General features: G+C 43.9%; 2 long non-coding RNA genes across 2 annotated transcripts in view; one reads left to right on the plus strand and one right to left on the minus strand.

Annotated features, from left to right (window-relative positions):
- Positions 1 to 9,390: 9,390 nt before the first annotated feature.
- LOC140254266 (uncharacterized) lies at positions 9,391 to 14,724 on the plus strand. The gene is made up of 3 exons (XR_011904116.1): positions 9,391 to 9,486; positions 13,545 to 13,682; positions 14,652 to 14,724. It is a non-coding gene; the product is annotated as an uncharacterized lncRNA (long non-coding RNA).
- Positions 13,755 to 25,298, minus strand: part of LOC140254265 (uncharacterized) — an 81,033-nt gene continuing 69,489 nt past the window's right edge. The window contains exon 3 of the long non-coding RNA XR_011904115.1: positions 13,755 to 14,384. This is a non-coding gene — a long non-coding RNA (uncharacterized lncRNA). The remainder of the gene's footprint in view (positions 14,385 to 25,298) is intronic.

Genomic DNA, 25,298 nt, shown 5'->3' on the forward strand with positions numbered 1-25,298 from the left:
TTGCACAGTCCAGTTTGCACAGTCCAGTTTGCACAGTCCAGTTTGCACAGTCCAGTTTGCACAGTCCAGTTGGCACAGTCCAGTTGGCACAGTCCAGTTGGCACAGTCCAGTTGGCACAGTCCAGTTGGCACAGTCCAGTTGGCACAGTCCAGTTGGCACAGTCCAGTTGGCACAGTCCCTGAATTTTGCTATGTGTTTTAATAAAAAGCCTCTCTTTATTTGTTCATTTTATGTGGCTTTCACATATTGACAGTTGGTTTTTATATGCTCTTGGAAGAAGTTACATAGGTTGATTGAAAAGCTGTTACATTTTGCAGTTTGCAGACAAGAAGTCAGGATGGTGACGGTAACTGGGCTTAAAGGATACTAATGTATCAACACAAGATTGTTTCCAAAGCTTTTTACTGTAACAATCAATAGAGTTTATCTCGTTGCTGCAATGAAAGGGAATGTAGCCAACAGCAGAATGAAAGGCGTTCGGCTTTCCGTTACCTGGCTGCTGAGAGTCGTTCCTGCCACTGGGGGGCGGGGGTGAAGCCGAGCTCTGTGGCTCCACGGGTGTCGTCCTCCCGCCTGTAATCAGGTGCTTGGTGTGTGAGCGTTTGTGCTCTGCTGGCAGCCTGCGTGGGGTGACCGCCCCGTTAGTGGGGTGCGTTTCTGGGTGCCCCGGACTGGTGGAAGAAGGAGCCTCCCTCGGCCGTAGGGACGGGGGCTGCCCTGTAAGCCTGGGAGAAGCTGCCCCGGGGTCCCAGGCCCTTTGCAACGTAGGCGGTGGCTGGGGGTCCCTGTAAGCAGGGAAGCTGTCTTTTGGCCGCTGCTTTTTGTGTGCCCGGCACCATTTGCCCGGTCTGCCCGCCTCTGCGATCCCCCGCAGCACCGGCTGTAGTCCAGAGTGAGTCAGTGAGGTGAGAAAAGCTGCTCAAAGCGGGGTTTTGCCGGGGTGAATTGGGTTGGGGGGAGGGAGTGAGGGGGGAATGCAAGGCCTTCCTTGGCTGGGTGGTTGCGTGACCCGTTCGTTTGTCGACGTCGGTTTTCCCTTTTTTTTCTGTTATTGGGGCTTGTCGCTCCGCGGGTCTGACGGTGTCGCCGCTGATGGTTCGGGAGCTGCTGCGGAAGAAAGAAGCGGCGCGGAGGACCTGGCCGGCAGGAGCGAGTACGAAGCAGCTGCTGTCGATTATCGATCTCCTTGACTTACCTTTTGTCCTTGGAAGCCTCGGTTCAAGTAAGTGTTCTGTTCTTTTTAGCTCCTTATTGCCACCATATAACTTTGAGAATAGAATTTATTCTCATGTTTTCTTCCGGCGATGTTTGCTTTTAATCTCTGGCGTGCACTGAGTTTTAGTTTTAAATGATGATTCTGGTTCTTTGAAACATCTTTCGTACTGTCTGAGTTGTCAGCTACCCATTAGTTTCCTTTCTGCACCCGTAAGGAAAATCCTTTTATTGGAGCTGTGGGTTATACTGGCCTGTTTTTCAGTTCGTAGTCATGACTGATATGGCACAGCTCTTCCCTTAATCTCGCCCACGTCCTCTGTCAGGCGGGGTCTGCTTTAGATTTTCAGTGAAGTATGTTGCCTCACTTCCAGGAACACTTTTGCTGAGCTTTTCTTCCGTTGCAGTTTGTCAGCGCTGTCTGCCAAAGCTAGATATTTATTTGGGTTTATGTGATGAATTGGGTACTCGGGGGTAATTATATTTGCCTGGTTCCCCATCTACTGTTTGTGTCATTTTCTCTTCTGGTGCTTTATTCTTTCTTTCTTCAAACGGGATTTTATTGGACTTTATGCATTAATGTGTCCCTGATCAGTGGGCCTGTGTGATTGCGTGACTGTTTCAGAAATGAGTCCCGTTGTCTGATTCAGTTCTCCCTGGGGTGTCGAGTCACCGGAAGGCTTGCTTTGTAGGGCCCGGGACAGTATTTTGGGCAGTAGCCACATGCACGGGGTCTGTTTCCAGCGATCCAGTGGTTGTAAGTGTGTGGTGTTTGGGTGGCCAACAGCTATAATCTTTTCACACATCTCTTAGCTCATTTAATGCTAGGAGTCAAACTATTTCTTTTTCCTCCCATTTTTGTTGTGACCTTGCTCCTCCTTTGTCTTATCTTATGAGCTCTCCTTGTTAAATGTTCTGGCTTTTTGGGCATTTTTTCTTTTTGCTTATAGGGGACAACAGTTACAGGCACTGGTTGTTTGGTTGAACTGTGAGACTTAGAGTGACTGGAGTGACCTCTAGGCTAGCTGTGAGCTTCGTGGCAATGTCTGCACACTTTAGAAGTGTTGCTGTACCCACAGGTCCGTCACATGGCTTGAAGCAATCGCGAGGCCTGTCATAGGGAGCAGAGCAGCTGCAGGACTTGTTGCAAGGCTTGGAGCAGCAACAGGGCCTGTCACAGGAGCCGGAGCAACCACAGGGCTGTAAATGCTGCAACCTGGCTGTTCTTCAACGTTGGGTAATCCTGCTTTGGTTTCAGTTTTTGGAACTGCGATTAAATTCACTTGTATTTATTATTAGATAATATAAGTGAGTTAGAAGCGGCAGAAATCTAGATATCAGTACTCAGTGCTTGTGCCTGTTGTCTAATGTACTCAATATTTTTAGAAAGACAAAGAAAAAAAAGAAAAGAAAAAAAAAAAGAAAAAAAAGAAAAGAAAGTTAGCTTGCCAAATATATAAAAAAAAAGAAATCAAGTTCCAAACTAGGGATGTCAGAAGGGCCCTAATTTCCATTTATCTCATGTATTTATGGAACAGATAACTCTTCTAAATGAAGCTTATTAAGCACTCTTTCAATGTTGTTGTACTTGACACGTATCCTCTCAAACGGTTTATAGACAGTGCTTGTCAAAAGTCAGAAGGAACTCTCTCTTACATCCTCCTGTCTGTACAATAAAAGATGGGGGAAGGTGGAAAAACATCTTCAGTTCCTTGTGTGTCTGAGGTATGTTGCACCGGGAGTTGAGAAGGCAAAGTCCTTGCTGTTGTTCTCCTGTATATGTTTAGAAAGCCATAAGGGATCATTAAATTAGAGCTAGTGATAGGTTTTTAAATTCCAGATGGGAATGGTTTTGTTCATTTAATCGGATGCTATGCATATCAGAGATAAGGAATCTCTGGTATTTTTGGGGAATCTTAATAATTGCCTCAGCACTGAGGCTTGTATTCAGCACGTAGCAGTATGGGTTTTCTGTTTTGTTTTGTTTTAGTTTTAAAATATTTGGTTTATTATTTGTTCAGCACATACACAAGATTAATGTTGTCATTTTTCTGTTTATGTGGAAATTATGACCTGGAAGTGACCAACACCACACGCTGATGACAAATTTCCTGCAGATATGAAGTAAACTCACAAATTAATTTGGTGTTGTGATTTGGATTCAGTCATTATCTATCTCTATCTGCTTTAGTATTTTTAATCCTTTTACGCTCTTGGCCTAGGTTATTCTGTGTAATATATATATTTATATTCCAAAAACCTGTCAGGTTTATGCTGATAACTGCTTTGTTTTACTATTGTTCTCAGTTAGTTCCATCAGATGTACTCTTCTGCAGTTCTGAACTTTTGAACTGAAATGCTAAAACTAAGCAAAAAGTGTAGAGCAGTTTGAAAAGCTGTGAACTTCTCTAAGACCTCTTAGACCCCACCTGTTAAAGGGCAGTTTTTCTGCCTGGTTATTCTTACTGTTTCTTATCATTTAAGAATCTATTTCTACTTTTGCTATGACCAAATCCAGTTATCTTATCCATCCTATGTGTTTTCACGCAGGAAAGTCCGTGGCAGTTCTTGAAACAGCACCTTTTGAAAGGTTTTGCCTGCTCCACCCAGTGTTCTGTAACACAGATTTCTGAGTAGTAAAAGTCACCGCTCATTCCTCCGTAGTGATGAATCCATCTCAGTCCTGAGGTATGTCTATTTCAGCACGTAAGTTAATTTTTATTAACACGGGATCTAAAACGGAATGTTAGTCTGCTAAGGAACTGCCATTATATTCTATGCATGTATGCATAGTCCGTAAAGCACTATATACTAGTATGTGAAGTCCACTGTTTTTCTTTCCTTAGCAATTTTCTTTCCTCTTGTGCTTTTTCTGCTTTTATAAGCAGGGTACTATTTTTCTGAAGACATTGACAGCAGGCGTTATTCAGCGCTCATGGAGAGCCTTCAGTTAACAGGCTTTAGCAGGGGGGTTGGAGCTTGACGGTCCTCGAAGTCCCATCCAACCCAAACTATCCTATGAATCAGTGTTATTATGTTGTTACCAGGTCATACTTTTCCTCACTGGCTTTTGCAGTTATTTATTTATATGTCAAACGATGTCTCCAATGCAGACAGTAACAGTGAAATGACTCGGTGATGACTGTGTGGTACAGCTATATTTTAAGGAAATAGATTTGTTTACCTTATGAAGTACTAAAGTCTTGAATTTAGTAGTCAAATAATTATATTTAAACGTGATACAGCAGACGATTTTGCAGCCTGATTTGCCATCTCTTCCAAGGAAAAAGCACATACTGGGAAGCGAGGGTTGTGAATTTAGCTTGTTTCAGAATAATCTGATTTTTCAGCATTGCTAACTAGCGTTTTATAATGTTTACCAATCATCCGAAATCTGCTTAATACAAGATTATTTCTGGCTCCTTAATGTCCTTCTGTTTTATTATTTTTTTCTTGTTTTGTTTTGTTTTGTTTTGTTTTTCCAGCTCTCTTATCATGATGCAGTGGAAGTGTTTGCTAAATCAGCTGTCACGAGCGCATTTACCCTTTCCTTCCCCTCCACGTCAAACTCACGATGTCACTCAGATGTCCAAATAATCCACTCTAGACCGTGATTTTCAAGGAGGAAGACACTTGCCAAAGATTGCGGTAGTACTCAGCCCTATGCTTTACTGTTTTAATAGTGCATTCCTATTTAATCTTAATACATTCAGTCAGTAACTCTTCTCATCATTTCAGTAGTTTTTTTCTTCTCCTTTTTCCTATGGATATATTTTTTCCCACTTGGTGAGTTGATGCCAGCAGAAACTTTGTTGGAGTTCAAACGGGAGAGACTGTTTGGGAAAAATCTATCAGTACATCGTAAGTACTCCTACATCACAAATACATTTGATTATGGTTAGGAGAAATAGCAGCAAAGTAGTTGAGTTTTATTAGTGTTGAAAAATGTGTACACTTGTCTCTTCTCAGTGCTATTTCACAGAGAAGTCTTTCTTTAATGTCAGTCAATTTTTATGTGCTTTCACCCATAAGCCAGCTTCTCTGATATTTGAGAGTGACTGCACATGATTGTGATGGATGTAAATACACGGTATGGCCGATGTCAGAAGATATTTCCAGAGGACCTCAAGCTGGACCCCCTATCTCAAGCCCCCTAGGGTCAAGTTCAGGCTGCTTTTGAAGATCTCCTTGGTAGGGTACTGCACAGCCTGTGACAGTGTTTTGACAACCACACATTAAAGAAGGCTTTCCTGATGTTCAGGGGAAACTGCCTGCATTGCAGCTCGTGCCCTTTGCCTCTTGTCCTGTGCTATGTGCTATTAGCGTTACTTCTCTGCGTGACTAGTTAGAGGGACGTGCTTATGAAAATGCTTGAAAGCAGAGCTGCAGTGGAACCACATGGATAAATTTGACTGATTCTGCTTTCAGAAGTTGTTTTCACGTACTGAAACTTAAGAGCTCTGAAGAGGTAACAGTGCTTAATCTTAGAGGCTGTTTTATGCTCACTAGGGTATACGTGACTGATACGCAGCGCAGGCAGACGAGCAGGGTGATACAAGGAATCCGAAAAGGAGGAGAAGCCGATGGTTTGCACCCTTCTAAGGACAGGATGAGGTGGTGCATTTGCGAATTCAGGCTGCTAGTTAAACTGCAGGAAAAACCAAGCTACAGATGAGGAACAACATGAAGGTGACGACAGACTTGCTGGGTTAGGTTTGTCTCAGGGCTGTGCACCTACCCAGGCTCCTTCCCTCTTTATTTTTATGGACAGAATTGAAAGTCTGCACACCGATGAATTCTTTTCTTTGGAAATGATCTGCTTTCCCTCCACTTTTAATCTGTTGGAGCAAGTTTCTTCTTTTAAGAGGTACAGAAGGCATTCCGTGAGTCTGCGTCAAAAAGGCAAAGTTAAAAGGCAGACTCCTCCTGAGGAGAAGCCTGACAGCGCTTCACTCACGTAGGTGGGAATCCTATTATTGAAGATCGAAAAATGCGAATGGACCACGGAGAACTGAACTGAGCAAACACAGCATTTTATAAAGAGTGAAAAGAGAAAAGCTGAGAAGCCCTAAGCCCATATTAAATTTGCCAAACGAGCTGCATGACAGACTACAATGCAGTATAAATACCAAGTATAGTTTTCCTAGTGTTACACATTCTGGTTGGTTTTTTAATATTTCTGATGTTACAATTTATGGATAAATAACCTAATTTGTACAGCAATAAAATGAAAGAGTATTTGTGACTAAAAATGGATTATAACTGTCAGATTTTCCACACTTAGCGCATCTCTGCCAGACACAGTGCTCTATGCAGAAGATCACCTTTGCTTTTGAGTCCTAATGTACATATGTGACTTTAAATCGCATTTTTACTTGTGTTCACTTGAGGGATTTGAACGAAGGACCCGAATTAAAAGCAGATCTGTAACACAAGAGATTATTTGCAGAATCATGCAGAATTCTGAACGGCTCTCTGTGTAACACCGAAACATCCCTTACTCTATTTGTATTCATCTTTCGAACCCTCAGTTTCATGCGGTTTCATTGTATTATATGTCTCCTTTCTCAGCATCAAGTAATAAACCCTAAGCTGTTTAAAGCTGCTATTACTGAAAGTTTTGCTTTCTTAAGTGAAGATTTTGTCAGGCAGCATTTATTCACAAATAAACATAGGTTTTGTTGTTGTTGTTTGTTTGTTTGTTTTTTTCTTTGTTTTGTTTTGTTTTTTTCTTTAATCCTTAAACTTTTTGTTTTGGTTATGTGATATCCCTTTCTGCTATTTGTGGTGACTCAGCACATGTCATTTGCATCATGCTCAAAGTGCAATCTGTCACTGGAAAATGGGCTCTCAGTTTGTGAGGCTGGCAAAAACGGTGGCCTAAAAAGGCCTCGCAACCCTTTCAGAATGTTACAATAGTTGTTCCACAAAGAGATTTGCTTTTTGTTCTGTGCTCCAGCGTGTCCAGTTATTATAATGGAAAGAGACTTCCCTAAGCATGCTGAGAAAAACATACTCATCTCTAGTAACAGCTTCACAAGGCACAGCTTGAAATGTTTGTTTGTTTGTTTTTCCAGTTGAGACTGCATAATATTATGTATGACTGCATAATATAGTACTTTCTTTCTTTCTTTCTTTCTCTCTCTCTCTTTTTTTTTTTTTTTTTTTTTTCTTTTTTTCTTTTTTTCCCCGTGTGTTACAAGGTTCATTTTCTCTATCAGATGGTCACAAATGACAACTGACATCCTTTGGTATTTATGGAAAAAGAAGGAATATAAATGAAAGTGTGAAGAAGGGCTGTACGGTCCCATTGTTCCTATGTGTGCTATGGGTAAATGAGCTGAGTATCCAAACAACCCAACAGAAGGGCTTTGGTAACTGGAAGTCAAACATTACATTCTCCGTGCTTGAACTGATTTTACGTCTGCAACGTCAACCAAAAATCAGAGTTCTCGAGAGTCTTTTTTATATGGTTTTGAGTGAAACTCTTCCTGGCCTTCACTTGCGGACCAGATAATTAATATATTGAAGGCTTGTTTCCTGATTTCTTCCTGTACATCTGCTATGCTATGACTATACATAGAGATGTAAGGACATATTAAAATTGGAATTCTGATTCCACAATGATTTTTCACTTAGAATATTTTGAAATAAAGGTATCGTAGTCCTCATTTTCTTGGTAATGAATGTGTAATGTGTTGCTAGTCTTTTCTGAGGTACTTCCAGCAGAAAAAGGCGTCTGGCAATTAGAAAAGCATATCATATAACAGCAGTTGCTGTAAATACCTAGAACCTAAGCAAGTTTTTCATCTGGCAGGTTTCTTAATATTACGGCTTCTGCCTGTTAAGTGTCTGCTTAGGTACCGATAGCTGCAAAAGGCTGGACGCTTCCTGTGTGAGAGCTGCTGGGTGACACACACATATCTTACAGCATCGGAGCCTTTGGATAGTTTCTACATTTCCTGGGCACTATCTTTGATAGGCATTTCAGGGCAATAGGAATTCCCAGCTCTGCCTATTAAGAGTCACAGTGAAATTGAAAATTAGAACAATGAAAGATGACTTTGTGTCCTGCGACAGGGCAATACGATGGACCCAAAGCTTTATTTAGAGTCTGGTTTCGAGCAGAAACGTGAGAGTCATTATGGAAACTATTTACAGTAGACTGAAAGTGATAATGCTGCTGTTAGTGTTGTCTTTAGAAGTTTATGGTTCAAGACATTGAAGATAATTTTACACAGATTCCATTTTAAGAATAGCTTTTAATACTAAAAATACTGAGTCATTATGTATGATCATCCTGCGAGAGTAAACCAAAATCAAAATCTAACGTTTCAGACGTATGCTAAGGAGCTCTTCAAAGAAGGGGTAACTCTGGAATCAGTCTGGGATCCTCTGTACTGCTGAACAGCCCCAACTGTCATTAAATTCTTCTTTGAGGCCTTTCAAGTTAATATTAATGGCCTGCTTTACATAGTATATTGCTAAAAAACAAACAAACAGAAAACAAAAACAAAAACAAAACTCATTTTAAATAGAAGAGACAGGAATCACACCAATACATCACAAAGAACTTTCTCAACATTAATTGTCAGGAAATGAGAGAACCACAGTTGAAGCACATGCAAACGGATTCTCGGTTCCCCAAGACCGCTTCGTTTCTCTGCAATAAATCTCTTCTGGCTCTGCTCTGTGCAGTAAAATCCTCTGTGGAAATTTGGGCGTCGGTTGTGGGTTTTCTTACGAATGTTAAAAAGCATTTTGAAATATTGGCTCAGCGTCCATTTCTATGACAGAGCGGCTCGGGTGGCAACAGAGCTTAAGAATCACGTCGTCGGAACACCTCCGCTGCAGGCAGGGCCGCCACCCGCTCGGCGGAGCCGCCCGGAGCCCCGTCCGACCGGGTGCGGAACGCCTCCGGACGCGGGGCCGTCACGGCTCCTCCGCGCGTCCCGCGCCAGCGCCTCGCCGCCCCGAGTAAGACATTCCTGCCTCCTCAGATGTCACCTAAATGTCCCCTGTGTTAGTTTAAAGCCGTTCTGCCTTATCCTGTCTCTTTCAGGCTGTAACAGCGATGACAAGTCACAGCTGGAAGCGATGACGGAGCACGTGGCGAGAAGGGGCCGGGCCGACCCGGGAGAGCTCAGGTGCGGGCGCCGCAGCGTAAGGGGCGGAGCCGGGATCCACCCCTTCGCAGCCCTCATTTAAGACTCGGCGGCGGAGGTGAGAGCATCGTGCCCGAGTTCTGTGAGTAGTAGAGAGATCTTTAGAAGGTGAGGCGTTTTTCTTTTCTTTGGTGCTGCTTCTGCGGCAGTTGCTGCGTTCGGGCTCGTCTTTGGTTGCCGCAGCCTAGCGCTTTGCCACCCTCCTGTTATTGCTGTACTTCACATCAGTACAACAGTATCACACAGACCGCATAACAGGTCAGCGTCTGTCCTGTTTATGAGCTCGCTTCGTGTGCTAGTAGGCTGTAATGAGGCCTTTGTCCCCTGTGATAAACAGACCCAAACCCCTCAATGTTTCTCGTTGGAAGAAGTATTGTAGCCCTTTGCTCCCTTTGCGGCCTTCCCCCGGAGCCACTCCGGCAGTATTTCTCCCCCCAAGACCCTGGCGCGGGACTCCAGCCGGGGCCCTTCGGGGCAGAGCGGAGGGGGACCGTCACCTCCCTCTTCCCGACGCCCTTTCTCTTCTGTCGCGGCCCATGATGCCGCCGGCATTCCTGGCCGCAAGGGGGTGCCGTTGCGCTCACGTTCAGATTTTAGTCCGCTAGAACCCTGACCCAAGCGGGACACCGGGCTTCTATGAACCTCGTAATGTTCACATGGGCTTGCTTCTCATATTTGTCTAGATCCCTTTGGATGATATCCCTGCCTTCTATTGTATCAGCAGCACCACCGAGCTCGGTGCCATCAGTGATCATGTCTAGGGTGCGCGCGATTTCTATATTTGCGTCATCGGGTACGAGGTTGAAGAGCACTGCTCCATAGAGCGGGTCTTAGGGGATGCTATTCGTCCCCGTGGGGTAAAGAAAACTGAGACTTGTGTGAGCAGAGTACGTACTGCAGGGTTAATGATTTGAGATGCAAAGAAAGGATGATTTCATCTTTTGTTGTTGTTGTTGCTGTTGTTGTTGTTGATAGTGCTGTTGTGTGTTTGGTTTTTTTCCCCTGGTAAAATAATTGGAATACTTGGAGTATTGGCATTGCAAACAAGATGGGTTGGAAACCTGTGAGCTTTTGAACATATGACTGTGAGGTTTCTTTGAATTAAACAATTGCCCCTTCTGGGAATTGAACAAATTCTGCTAGTGGCTTCTCTCTGAGAAATGTCAGATTTGATCTTCTATCTCAGCACAAGTAGTGGAGATGAGGGTTCAGCAAGTCAGACAGCGACTTGAGGCATGAGCTTTCTTGTTTGATCATCTCACTTAATCAGAGTTCCATTTAAAACAGAACAGTAGAAAAGCCTGTCAGTCAGACAGTCTCCGCAGCCTTCTTTCCTCATGTACTGAGCTCAGAGTCCTTGGAGTTCTGGGAATCTTTCGCTAAGCTCTTGCCAAGCTTTTGCTAAGGTGGCGAAGTTTGGGGGATCCCATCTTTCGGGAAAGGCTTTGAGAAGGATAACCGGTTCTGCCTGACTTATCCGAGGCTAGTGTGTCTAGGTACTGGAGTATACCAGTATATATATATATAGTGTGTATATATATATATATACATATATACGTATATACATACATACATACACATATATATATATATATATGTATATACGTATATACATATACATATACATATACATATACATATACATATATATATATATATATATATATATATATATATATATATATAGTATGTATATATATAGATTGTATCATAAGCAGTAAGATTTGCAAGACTGTCAGGGAACTTCAGAATCCACGTCCGAATCACCGGATCCGGCACCTGGGCGAGGAGACCGGGTCTGTCTCGGGAGCACAGGCGGAGGCGATTTACCATAACAATGGGAAGGGCTGGAACCAGGTTCTGCCCCTCTCAGACCTCACTCGAGGGTCGAGATCCCTCCTTTGTGGAATTTTTCAGTGAGCCTAGATCTTCAGAGACAGGTAAGCCTTGTTTTTTTTGTTACGTGATCTCACGGCAGTGGTTCCGGTGCTGTTACACAGATAATAGCTGTAGCCTTTCCTTTGTAGCCTTAATATTTCTATTTATATGGCTGGATTTTGTCGTGTGAAGTAATTAAGAACTTAGAAACTGCTGAGAAGGGTTATATCAGAGAAAGGAATTTAAAAGATCTCCTACTGTCATTGTAGGTTTGATTTCTCTTTAATTGGGAAAAAAATCCCCTTACTTTGACATTTATTGCACGGTTTTGAGGGCAGGAATTTATCTTGTCAGCTTGAAAAGTCAATTTGATGCAGAAGGGCTATTACTGTAGATGAGATTTCCCCACGTGAGTGTAGATCCTAGAGAATGTGGGAGCTCCTACACGGCGTGACAAGGGAGGGCGTTTTTCAATGTAGGGAATCAAGAGAGGGGCGTTTTTGGCTGTTTGAGTCTTCATAGCTACAGAACTTACTTTCTGTTCAGCCCTTCTGGGTATTGGTGGTAGAACACACTAATACTGATTCTATGCAGACAGTGTGTTTAGAGAAATGACTTGGTTCGTAGCGGTTTTAGCAGTATTTGATGTTGCGTGGGAGACAATCTGTACTTGTTAGCTATATCTGTATTACTGATTCTGACCTGTTTGCCATTTTGCATGAATGGGATAGAGTCATTAACTGCAGCGGTTTAAGCAATTCTGATTCAGTAATTAATTGCTATAAGTTCTGCTTTCGAGTTTGCCTTCCTTTATTTTTGCTGTTTCTAACATCAGCTCGCTCCACTGAGCACACGCATAACAAAAGAGAGGCGTCTGTGCCGTGTTCTAGTTCTGTATTATCTGAGCATGTAAGGAAGATGCTTGTCGGGCAGGGGGATGCAGAAAGTCAGTCCTACCTCAGCAGACAGCCCTTCCTCCTTGTACCTCTTATTATTATGATATGTATATATATATCATATTAAAAATAATTAAAAAAAAAAAAAAAAGAAAAAAAAAAAAGAAAAAAAAAGAGAAATCTAAGCACTTACTCAGACCCCTACAAAGGAGAATGCAAGCGTTTGTTAGGATAAATGACGAGGGGAAAGGCCAGCAGAGAGGCACCGGTCATTTGCCTCATGGCTTGCTTCATTTATGGGCAGAGTCCACTCGGGTATTTCTAGGAACAATCAGGGCACCGCAGTGTGTGTGCTAAGTTTGTTTGTTGATGACAGTAAACTAAAGAAGGAAGAGCTGTGGACTCCACCGGGGTAGGAAGGCTTTGCAGATCGATGTTGTCTCAGCATCGGGCCCTATGATAGCAAAGCATGTGCAGTTTGGCAGGAGCAATTCTACTTATGCGTGCGGAGTGGGATACGAGAGGCCACAGCAGACTCTCAGCAACAGCCAGGGCAGTCAACAGTCTGACAGTGAGCAGCAAGGAGCAATAGGGTGTTTTCTCTTTGTGTTTACTAGAAAATTCAGACTTGTTATTGTGATGAGCTTGTTGTTTCTTATAAGCATTTATTAGCTCAGTTAAAGAGACTTCAAGCATTCCTCAGGAAAACATTCCATCATTATGTTTGTTGCGATGATCATTTGCCTTCTAACGTGTTCTTGAGCTATTAATTAGAAATAGCTAGTAATGTACTGCTGTGCTGTTAATATCAATAGGAAAGCAGAATCATTTTTAAGTGAGCTCTGCAAAGAGTCATGAATTATCTAACAACTGTTGCACTTCAATGGTAGCAGAAACAGATCATTTATTAAACATGTAGCCAGTACATAACAACTGCAGACTACAGCAGAAAAGATTCAGTCTGTTTATTTTTCTTAACACAGAGGCAGAAGGGAATGCAGTTCCATTTATTTCAGTCGGAACAATGTGATACAATACCACCGCCCCCTTTTGTATTACAGTTAAGTCTCAGTTAGGAACCAAGGTTCAAAGGAAATCACCGAGTTTCTTGGCAAAGGCTTTCAAGGAGAAGCAGCAGCTAGAGAGTTTCCTAGGGAAAAACCAAGTAAATTCTCAGCAAAGTTAACACTTTTGCTTTCTATGTCAAAGTGTTTTCTCAAGAGCTCAAAGTTCTACTGAATTTAAGGAATGCTTTTAACCATATGTTCAACTGCAGCAATAAGATCACTGGTATCATACTCTGCAGTTTCACTTGCTGAATAAAGCGTATCTGATATGTTATAGTTCTGCATTAGTTCATTTGAATTTAAGTCTCAATTTCTGTTTCTACAGGCTATGAAACACAGCAAGCGGGCTTGCTTACAAGGGAACATCTTTGTCACCTTTGCCTTAGTTGAGGTAAACAGCCTAACACCCACCCCAAAGGAATAAGGCTCAAGTCCAGAAGTAGCCAGCACATCTTTTATTGAGGTAAGTGGCATATTACTGTGGGGTTTAAACTTTGTTTTATTCAGGGACAGACAGGCATCCTCTGTACAAAGTGTTGAGCGTGGCTTCTCTTTCCCTCAATTGCATAAGACATCCCACTCACTTCTTAGGACACACAGCACTCACTCTGAGAGACACAACAGCTTTATTGAAAGACCATTTTGAGCCTTTATTTTATTTGTCTCCAAACAAGACAGACATCATGACCTGCTTCTCACATCACAGCCCATCACAGAAGCGAGCTTAGAGATATGCCTGTGGTACACACTGAAATGAGAATAGAGTTATACCCTGATGTTGCCCTCTACAGTTGGGCTTAAGTATTACTACTTCATTATTACTTAAAGTAATAATTAAAATAATTAAAATAAAAATAAAATAATAAAATAAAAATTATTTTCATTTTAATTATTAAAGTAGTAATACAAAGTAGAAGACTTCTCTTACAAAGCAAGTCCTAGTTCATATTTTGTTTTTGAAATTATTTAAGTAAGTTGTCTGCCTACAGATTGCAGTCAGCACACATTTAGGGAAGCACACTTAGAAATACAGAGTTAAACCTCATTAATGCAAAGAGTTTATTTAATATAAATGTAGAAAAGCAGTCAAGTCAGCCTTGGACTTGACACAAGAGGAGCCATCAGGACCATCTTCTTTATTCTTCCATTTAATTGACTTGCTTTCCTAGAAGAAAAGGCAAAACACTTAGAGAACAAAGTAGCAACTCAACTCCTTCTCAGATATCAAGCTATTTCAATCAATACCATAAACCACCCACAGCATACCCAACACATATACTGCAGGCACAATTCCCCTCCAGCCACTTATCCAAACCCTTTTAAGAAGGCACCCCCTCTACTTCTCAATTGCCATTTAGTGACTACATAGAGAAAAGCCCTTTCATCATTCTGGTTTGCCCTAACACTTCAATTCATTTTTCTTCTTTTGCAGGACATAGAGCCCAGCTCCTCCAAGCCTCTTCCTTTACATCCCAGGAGCCCTACAAGAATACAACCATCACCGCATAGAAAACAGTCAAGCACACAGGGAAGACAACATCAGCAGAAGCCGCCCCCCACTCAGGGAAAGCCCCTACAGGAAGAAGGGGCTTCCCCTCCTCACCCCCACTCAGGGGGCCCGTATGCCAGGTGGGGCCCCTCCTCACCCCCACTCAGGGGGCCCCTATGCCAGGTGGGGCCCCCCTCACACCCCCACTCAGGGGGCCCCTATGCCAGGTGGGGCCCCCCTCACACCCCCACTCAGGGGGGGCCTTCACAGGCCCCCTCACCGGCAAAAAGACCGACATGAACCCACCGTCCCGCCCAAAAATAAAAAAAATATATCTCTATAGAGATAGTGCAAAACCCGGTGTCTAGCCCCATTACAAAGGGGGAAACTCTGGCCACTCACTCTAAGAGTGAGCAGCCAGAGTTTCCCCCTTACATTCCAAATCATACAAGACAAAAGCAAAGCCCAAACACTTAACTAACAGCCAAGAAAAAAAACACTAAAGTCCTCACAAACAATTAACCAAAACTAAAAGTCAACTTAACACCTCAAAAACCAAAAAACAGCCAAGTACTAACAAAACATCTCACTCCTCTAGAAATTTAAACTACCAAAGAAAACTCTGAAAAAAAAACAGCCAAAAACAAAGACAACAAAGCAAGCCAAGACCTAACAAACACATTCAAAAAATCTCAACAACCAAATTTGAAACAAAAGCAAACTCCACATGTTCAAACAACACTAACTCTGCAAAAAAAAAAAAAACACCAGCCAAAACTAACAAAGACAACACCACAACTTGCAAAACAAGCCAAGGACTAACAGACCAAATTCATCACAGAAAAAAACTCAAGCAACTAATTCCCCACAAAAAAAAAAAGCCAAGTCCTAACAAACGCACATCAAACATCTAACTCCTCAACAACGAAATTTAACCAACAACCAAAGCAGCTAACTCCGCATGCTCAAACCACACGCTAAATATGCAAAAAAAAAGCCAAAACTAAGGCAACTAAAATCCACACAATAAAAAAAGCCACATCCTAAGAGACCGACAGAAAAAAAAAAACTCAGCACTAAAGAAAACTACTCAAGCAACTAGACTTTCCACACAAAACACCAGCCACAACTAACAAAGACAGCTCAACACCCCTAAAAACGCAAAACAAGCCGAGTCCTAACAGACCAACCTCACAACTGCTCTACAAGGAAAACTCAGCAAAACAAAAGCAGAAAACTCTGCACGCTCAACAACACACTTTCCCTAAAAAAAACAGCAGCCAAAACTAACACAGAAAACTCAGTGCCGCTAAAAACATAAACCAACCAAGTCCTAAGAAGACAAACTACTCGCCGAGTGACATTAACCGATCTCTAACAAAACCATCCGCTGACCGATACAAATGCAACTAAGTAGCCACCCTGCAAACGTGACGCTGCCAACAATAATTCGAGCGAACCCAAGTCAACTCCAACCCAGAATGAAGCACAAACAGCACAATAAACAACACTACAAACTCTAGCCTCCAAACCACACGAAAAAGAACACACGCCAAAACCTACACAAGTGGCCGATGCTACACCCCTCAACCGAGCTGCCCTGCCTTCCAGACATCAGGCTCCGCGCTAACAGAAACCGGACGACAAAAGAACAACGCCAACCTAAGCGAGCCCCTAAACCTGAGCAAAAAAAGCCACCTGACTCGCCCCCTGCCACCGTGCCGATTCCTACTCCCTGCGGCAACATGAACAAACATTCCACCATAACCACTAACTGTGGCTAACCGGCAACAGAAAAACAACCCCCTCACCGCAGTGCTAACCTCCAACAGACCGTCTGCTGAACCCCAAAAAACAGCCCGCTAGACACTATAGCACGACCCTTCTCCTGCCTTTGTCCACCATCCACGGCATCGCCAGACGCACCAGCTGCACTAGAACCTGACAAAACTAAACATCTAAGACATAGCACCTCACACTACAAAACCTTTACAGGACAACCACACCAATATTTCTTAACCCTAATCCTCTAACAAGTCACAAGTCACACGCCTCGAGGGCACCACTGAAAACGCTCCACCTTTCTCCAAAACGTGAAAAAAAACACAGCCCCTACCTGGTGACGCCACATCCTCATCCCGACGGGCTTCCAGGTGGCCGACCTTCTCGTCTGACGGCTCGCTCCCCTGCTCCCCTCCGTCCTCCCTGTCGAAGCCGATGCTCCGCTACAGAACGCTATGTGAAAGAAAAATCCTGCTGTTCGGCTCCCTTGCCGATGTGAAAGAAAAAATCCTGCTGTTCATCTCCCTTGCCGATGTGAAAGAAAAAATCCTGCTGTTCATCTCCCTTGCCGATGTGAGAGAAAAATCCTGCTGTTCATCTCCCTTGCTTCCGTGGCTTTGTGATGGTTATTCCATTGCGAATGCTGCGGGCCCAACTTGAGTATCCCGGGACCACACGACTCCACAACCTGTCTGGAGAGTGAAAACCTGTAGTTCTGCCGGCCGTCCTTCTCACGTTTCCCAAAAGCTGCGCCGATCGTCTTTACCCCGCAGTCCTCCAGTCCCTTGCAAAAATAAAACGATTCATTGAGTAAAAAACTACCTGAAAAAAAAAATCACTCACCCCAACTCCCTTTGTTCAGGTTACTCCCGTCACTTACTTGCAATTGAAGACGTGTTCCGGAGGCCTCGCGCTCCTCCCGGTCTCCTGTCACCTGCACAAAAATTTTAGTGTTAGTCTCCTACAGTGGCACCATTCACTTTCCTGACAACTAGCAGGGACGTACAAACCTACTGCTAGAACAAACGACTGAAGCCGAGAAGCTCCTTTTGGATGCGTGCACGCCCGTTTCCACGCTGCTCTGTTCCGGCCTGCGACGGACAACCCCGGGCAATGAAACCCACGCGGACCGGCCGCTCGAGCCCCGCTCCTCGGCGCTCCCCTCGTTTCCGCGTCCCTCGAGGAATTCTCGCCACAACACCGACTCCGCCGCCTCGTCCCCGGAACGTATTCCTGTAAAAATCTGTAAGCCCTCCACGACAGCGTTCCTGTCCAGCCGCGTCTCCGTGTGGAGAATGAGACGACGCTCCTGAAACTACACAAAAGAGAAAAGGAGACAAAACACGACCCCGTCCCCCACGCCGAAAGCGGGACGGACCGAAGCGGCCGAAAACGCCGGCCGAAGGGGTGAGGCCGCCCCGGGGTCCCCCACCGCCCGGGCCCGTCCGGCGGCGGTACCGCGCCGGCCCTTCCGAAACGCCGGGTCGGAACCCGACCGCCGCGCCTAATTAAAGGCGAGGAAATAGAAGCGGTCGAACGGCGGACCTGCGAGATTACTACAAAAACCAAACAAAAAAGACATACCTGTTAGCCTCTAAAGGCTCAAGGCTTCCACCGCCTCAGCAATTCCATAAAGGAGTCTCCGCCGCGACCCTCGGTCGATCTGCGAAAAAGATTCCGTTTAAGCGGCTCTCGCCGTCGCTTCTTACTCCCGGCGGCACCGAGGCCGCAGGAACGCGGCCCCGTCCCGCTCGCTCCGGCTCGACAAAAAGGAAGGATGCGAGAAAGCCGCTGAAAAACTCGGGGTGGACCGAGAACGCGGCGGGGCTGCGCTGCGACTCGGAAAACCGAGCGGCGGCTCCCTCCGAAAACGTGACGGCGGCCGGACGGCGACGCCGCGCCGGCTCCCAGAAGCCAGGGGAGCACAGCAGGGACCCCGCGTCTGCCCCGAACGGAGCGCGGCGAAAGCCCGGCGGTCTCCCACCGGGGAAGCCGGGTCCCGGACGGCTCCGAAGCGCGCCGTCTCCGCGGCTCCGGTTCTAATAGAACGACTCACCGGTCAGGGCCGATCCTCGACGCGAAAGGTCCGGCAGCAACCTGAAACGAAACAACGAAAAACATCACAATCAAGCCCAAAAACACGCGTAAAAAAACAGCCCCACCTACCGCCTTTCGGCCTCACCGACGCGACGACCGGACGAAGAAACGCCTCCGGCTCCTCGTAATGCTGATTCCGGTCTGATCCCTCGTGGCTACCGGCGGCCTCAGGCGGAGCTTAAGAGGCGTCGGCGCGGTTCCGCCCCCGGGCTGCCGACGAACCGCAGCCGCTCCCGGGCCGCCGCAGCTGCGCCGGAGCGGTCGCGGCCCCGCCTGACGCTCGCCGCCTCGTTAGCGCAGCTGGGGCTCGTTACGGTCGGCCCGGGGACGTGACAGTTTGACACGTGAACCCGAGATCTGAATTAGGGGCTGAGATGACGTTTCTGTAAATGACAGCTTAGTACGCGCTTCCCCTTCTCGCCTCTTTGACGGATTCATAAATCAGTTAAATAATTGTGTCAAATTGGAACGGATCGCTTTGCGTCTCACGAGACACCCTTCCAAAGAACGTCCCCGCCATTAACGGTCTCCAGAGTCCCCTGCTGTCCGCTTTCTGTCTCTGCCACGCTTTCTCTTGGCCCTCATCCAAAGAAAAAAAAAGGAGAAAAAAATAAACACCACACTAAAAACAACAACAACAACAACAACAAAACAAACAACCAAACAAACCCCAAAAAACAACAACAAAAAAAGTTTGTTAAATATGTAACAACTTTATACCTGACTGAGGAAAAAAACCTAAAGGTGGAGGTGGAAATATGGGAGCAGGGATGTGGCAGATTCCTGCAGGGGTTAATGGTATGCCTGACAGAATAGCTGATGAAGGACATTTGCAGCACAGCTTTATGAACGGCTCTGTACGGTGCTTTTCGGGGTTACATTGATGTGACACATACATGGGTAGGAACGCTTTCGGAAAGAGTTCAGTCCTCTCCAAGGACACCGGTACTGTGTAAAGACTTCAGTGATTAAACTCGCTTTGCTTTGCAGTCTTGTTCTTAATTGGAAATCTGGATGTTTTGGGGGTGGCGGGAGGAAACCTTTGCCTGCTGGTTTTCTGACAAAACCATAAGTTAATTTAGTTGTGAACTACAGCAATCGGGTACTGGCACATACAACTCCTTGGCTTGTAAATGTATAAATAACAGACATCTCTCGCTTTCCGAACCTACTGCCTGCAAATGGGTGCGTGTGCTCAAAGCGAACATTTACTGGGCTACAGATTCTGAACGAGAGGCCCAAAGCGGTCACCGCTGGGTTCTTCTCCAACCGCTTCGTGCTCGCAAACCAACAGGCGATGTGACGCCGCTTGAGCTGCAGCGATTCAAGTGGAATGGGCTCCTCCGGCCTTCTGTAACCTGCTTCATTTTTTTCTGGCCTAGTTCGGTCACTTTTTCTTTGAAGAAAATGCACAAAGGTTCTTATTGATTCGTACCTGAACTGCAGAAAGAGGCCGATTCCGCCTGGTGAAAAGTAGCAGGTGCACTGATGAAGTATGATTTTGTGTTTGTAATCCATACACATCTAAGCTAGGTTAAAAATAAACCAGGAAGACAACTTTGGATATTTTATCATAACGCCCCCAAAAATAATAGCTTGTTCATAGCAATTGGCTCAAGCGAGACAATAGGTCATTTTTTTAATTATTATTATTATTATTTGTTTTCTTTAATTATTTTTTCCCAGAACAATTGATTAAATAGTAATTGAGCGAGCAGAAATGGTACAGTTGTAAAGTAATACAGTTGTTCTTCAAAGGTGGGAGCTGAGTTCAGCCGTCTGGGGGAATTTCACCGCACTCGGGCAGCGATTCCCGATGAACTGTAAGCGCTCTTTAAACTTGACCTGGGTGTAACATAACTGCAGATCGCTTCCCTTAGTAGAGCCACCTGTGCTCCTGGAATGGGGCTGAGCAGAATAGGGCAGTTGCGGGAATCTGACCTCTGCTGTTCTGAATTACTTCACGTACCCTGGATATATGCTGAAATACAATATCCCCTACAGGGCAGCACCCAGAAAACTTCCCCAGTAATGACATGAGTGGTGTTTTTGGCACTGGAAAACTGCGAGAGATTTTTCTCCAAGAGCTCCTTTAAGTAGTGTACTGAAAGGCTTTAAATAGCTTTGGCAGACATAATTGAAATGCAAAAGGAAGAGAAAGCCAATTTGTAACATATCAAGCTAGTCTTGCTTGTAATTTCAATAAAATTCTGAAAGAATATATAGATATTGTAAATGTGATAACTTATACCCAAGACATCTTTTAAAATGTAAAATCATTTATTCAGTTTCCACAGATCCAGTAGTTTTAACTTAAAACAAATTATGGGAATGATGGAGGGAAAATACAAAAGAAAATGAACCCCAGATAATTGTGGTGTTTACAATACAGCTACTCGACTCCCCTATTTATCACCGCTTGAAATTTGGTGTGTGATGTAACACGGTAGCTTCATTTGTTCCCGATGGGGGCTGGAGTTCTGAGTAAGAGAACAGGCAGAAATATGTGCAGGTATCAGATGGGCTTTAAACACCTTTCTGAATACAGACTGGTTTACTAGGTACAATTAAATCTAAAAGAATAATTCTGAGGTGTACTTGCTCATGTTCCATTCCGATGCTTCCATGCAGCTCCCTGGATTTTCATCCTCGTGCTCCTACTTTAATATCAGAATTTGAAGTATCGTTTTTTATTTCAGTATTGAACAGTAAAATGCATAAACCCTGAGCGTACTTTATGAGCACTGACAATCTAGTGACAAAAAGCTCGTTACAGTGACTGTTTTTCACCAGGATGTGCTGCTGCCCTGGAGTTTCCCCAGTTGAAGCTGCCTTGTACCTCAGAGGTCAGGCCATCGGAACTGCCAGGTTCTTGTTACTGCCAGATAAATGATCCCAGGTGAAACCCTACGGGAAAACTTCAAACAGAATCTCAGAGCTGAAACATTCTGAAAACTGAAGGTAGCTTGAAGGATAGGAAGGATTTGAGGTGTTTAGCTGCACACTCAGCCATACTGAGACCAATTGCAACAGATTTCAAAACCAGAAAGTTTTCCTAATTACAGATATGGTGTTACACTGCAATCGTGAAGGATTGTTCTGCCTGAAAATAATCTCAGTGAACAAAAGTTTAAATGGCCTGCTTTTCTGCCCTCTGTGCTTTTCTGTTTCAAGGGAAATGTGTCTGTGCTTGCTGGAAAGGATGAGCAAAGCTCCAGCGGCCACATTCTTTGTTCTGCTTATAAAGTCTAGACAAAAAACTGCATTTAGTTTCTGAGATACAATCTGTCTAACGTGTTCTCTCAGCAGAACGATTCTGTGATGCTCTGTGGGTCATTGATAGATGTTTATCTGCAAACAGAAGCGAACGCAAAAAGACAAAGAATGCCACTGCTCAATTAAGTTTTCAAACAGGTTACTGTTAGTAACAATTTAATGTTTGCTCCATAAACACAGCATTGATAATCCATAGGATACAAGTTAAGTGTCTCTCTTGAAAGCTCTACAACCATTTTTTTTCTCGCAGCAAAGGAAACATTATTTCACTTTGGTCAGATAGTTTGTATCAGCCCAATACTGTTACATATACAAAGAAGCAAGAGTACTCATGTCCTAGGGGTGATCTTACTTAGTCTTCCAAGCATTAACAATTAACAACTCGCTGAAATCACTAATACAATGCTCAGTGCACAATCATTTCCAAGAAATTGTTTCCAAGAACATACAAGTAACACAATACAAGTTGTTTTACATAAAAGCGGGCAAGCGGCAGACAAACACCTACCTACCACAGTTCTCAAAAACACAATTCATTAAAAAGTGAAAAAACTGTGGCCTTATGGTTACAAAGAAACTGAAGCGTTACTGCACGAGAGGCTTTGAACACATTATAGGGTGCATAACTTGCGTCCGGCTGCTTATCTAGCTTACAGTCAGTCTTTAGTTGCCAGAACTGGAGCAAGAGAGCCCTGTAGAAAACGACAAGCTTCAGCGTTGGTGCTCTTCAACAACGGCGCTGAATTTGCAACTTGGACTTGATTCTTAGAACTGTTTCTTATTCCAAGGATAGTTTGAAGTGCTGGAAAAGCAGGGAAAGAAAAAGCTACGGGCACAAGCAGACCAACACAGGTAGGGCTAACAATACAGCAAGATAAAAATCAATTCTACAGCTACTACATTTGCTGACTACACCCAGAAAAGATAGACAATAGGGTCGCTAGACCCACTTCTAGCAGATGTTAATCATAAAAATGTTCTCATATCATAAGAATGATTAATCATAAATTAAACAGATTATGCAGACCTTTACTAACCCTTTCAAACCCACGTCTGTCTATTTAGAAATACAACAGCTTGCTTATTCCACCCAGGAAAGTTCAATCAGAACTAGAAGACCCGTCACCCAGAGGGCCACAAAGATGCTCAGAGAGCTGGAGCACCTCTCCTGTGAAGAAAGTTTGAAGGAGCTGGACTTCTGCAGCTTGGAGAACAGAAGGCTTGACGGAAGATAACACTATGGCCTTCCAGTATTTCAATAGATTTCCCCCTGCTGAGCAGGCAGATCATGACAGGGCAAAGAACATAAAATAAATACATAAATAACAGTGCTATTCATGTTTTTGCAGGTGAAACAACTGCCATGTTCCCAACATTTATTGGAAGCTCTAGCAGACCTAAAAATAATTAAAAATAAGCTGCCGCAAACCCCAGTTGTTAATGGCCCCTTTCCAAAGAAATAAATTTCCCACTTCTTAGATTTGTTTTGTCATAGCATGTGATGAGCGCAGGGCAAAACGTTAAACATGAAAAATACTAAGGTAAATTTCTTTGAAGAAAAAATAATGACTCAGAAGTGTTCATAGTGCTTAAATGTTTAAAACCATTTCACGGTAAAATGGATTGGAGGTAAAGTAGCCAGCATGATCTATCCTATGTTTTGTATGGCAGGCACATTTTGAGTTTCCACAGAACTAAGAATCTATAATACAATAGTCAAATCAGAGGCAATCAGAAGTGGGAATGAAGTGAAGCCTCTGTCTAACTTAATTGTTTCTTACAAGATATCATTCACCAAAAAACCCTTCATCAAAACCCTTTGTTGTTTGTTTGCTTTTGATGAATTTCCAAAAGTACCTTTTAACTGAAGCCCAGGATACCGTTGGTTTCTTGGGCTGCAAGGGCCTGTTGCTGGCTCACATCCAACTCCCCCATCCACCAGCACCCCCAAAGTCCTTTTGGGCAGGGCTGTGATCAATCCTTTTGTCCCCCAGCTTCTATTGGTAGTGGGAAACGTTGAAGCTGGGGCATCTGGGTGGCAGATCCTGAAAATGAGTTTGTGGAGATTCTACAGGGCCCGCTGCTTGAGCTCGTCTAGGTGTCCTAGCATCACATCCTGCCACTCAAACCTCTTATCCACACTGAACAGCAAGGTGCCATCTGCTGTCCTGCTGTGGGTACTCTTCATTCCACTGACGAAAACACTGAAAAGCATTGGTACCAATACTGCCCAGTGAGGGAAACCACTCATCACCTTCAGGCAGTGACTCATTTTCTTCATTCACGAAATGGTCCAGACATCAAATCTTTACCTTTGCCATTTGGAGAGAAGGATACTGTGGGGGACAGTGTTAAAAGCCTTACCAAAAATCCGGATAGTTAATATCAGCGACTCTTCTCTGGTCCATTTAGTCCATCATAGAAAGAAAGGCCAGTAAATTGTTAAGACAGGATCCATCCCTGGTGAAGCCACGCTAGTTGTCACCTGTCACCTCCCTCTCTTCCGTGTGCCCTAGCGTAGCTTCCAGGAGGATATAGGTGAGGCCGACAGATCTCTGAAAAGAACATCACAAGTTTCTTGTGAGTCACTGAAGCGATATGAGGCTTCATCAGCAATAAAAGCAACAGTGCTTGAGAGAGAAAAAGGTTTTTGGCATTCTATAAATAACAAACAACTGAAGGAAGATCCCATTCCCACAAGTCTTTCAAAGGTGCAAAATGTGAAACAAGCCTCAGACAGAAAACAATTACAAGTCAATATTTGCATGTATTGTGGCATTTTAAATCATGGCATGCACTTAAAACAAGGTGCCATACAATATAGAACTGCACATAAATACTAAAAAGAACATCACCTTAGCATCAAAACAATGTTGATATAGTTCTGACTGGTAAGAACTTCCGGCTGCTCAGAATACACGGTCACACAGCAGTGCTCCGTGCTTGCAGGAGTGCTGCAAAAAGCAAAAAAAAAACAAACAACTCTATTTTCACAAATAACACGCCACACCAGTTCATAAAATTCTGGCTTTGATTACTAAAATTTCAATAAGTACATCACGGATACTTACCGGTCTGGTGGATGAGGTGAATATTAGGAACGCTCAGGACATCCGTGTCTGTACTGTGTACGAAATGCTGTGCAGAACTGCAATATCTCACCACATCTACCCACAAGACAATGGAGAAGACAAAATGGTTATCTCCTTCTACTGCAAGCAGTATTTCAATATCAGATTCACATCCTGTTTTTGTTAGGCAGAGATAAACACATGTACAAAAGAGTTACAAAGAGACAGAAAATGTCCTCAGGTACTTCCGTAAAACACGCAGCGGGACAACATTTTTCTTCCTTAACTGACTAAAAAGCTAAAACAATTTACCCAAAAATACAGAGATGAAAATCTGACTCTACAAATCAGAATGAAACTTCTA

Source organism: Excalfactoria chinensis, chromosome 6 (assembly GCF_039878825.1).
Source record: "Excalfactoria chinensis isolate bCotChi1 chromosome 6, bCotChi1.hap2, whole genome shotgun sequence".
Lineage (NCBI taxonomy): Eukaryota > Metazoa > Chordata > Aves > Galliformes > Phasianidae > Excalfactoria > Excalfactoria chinensis.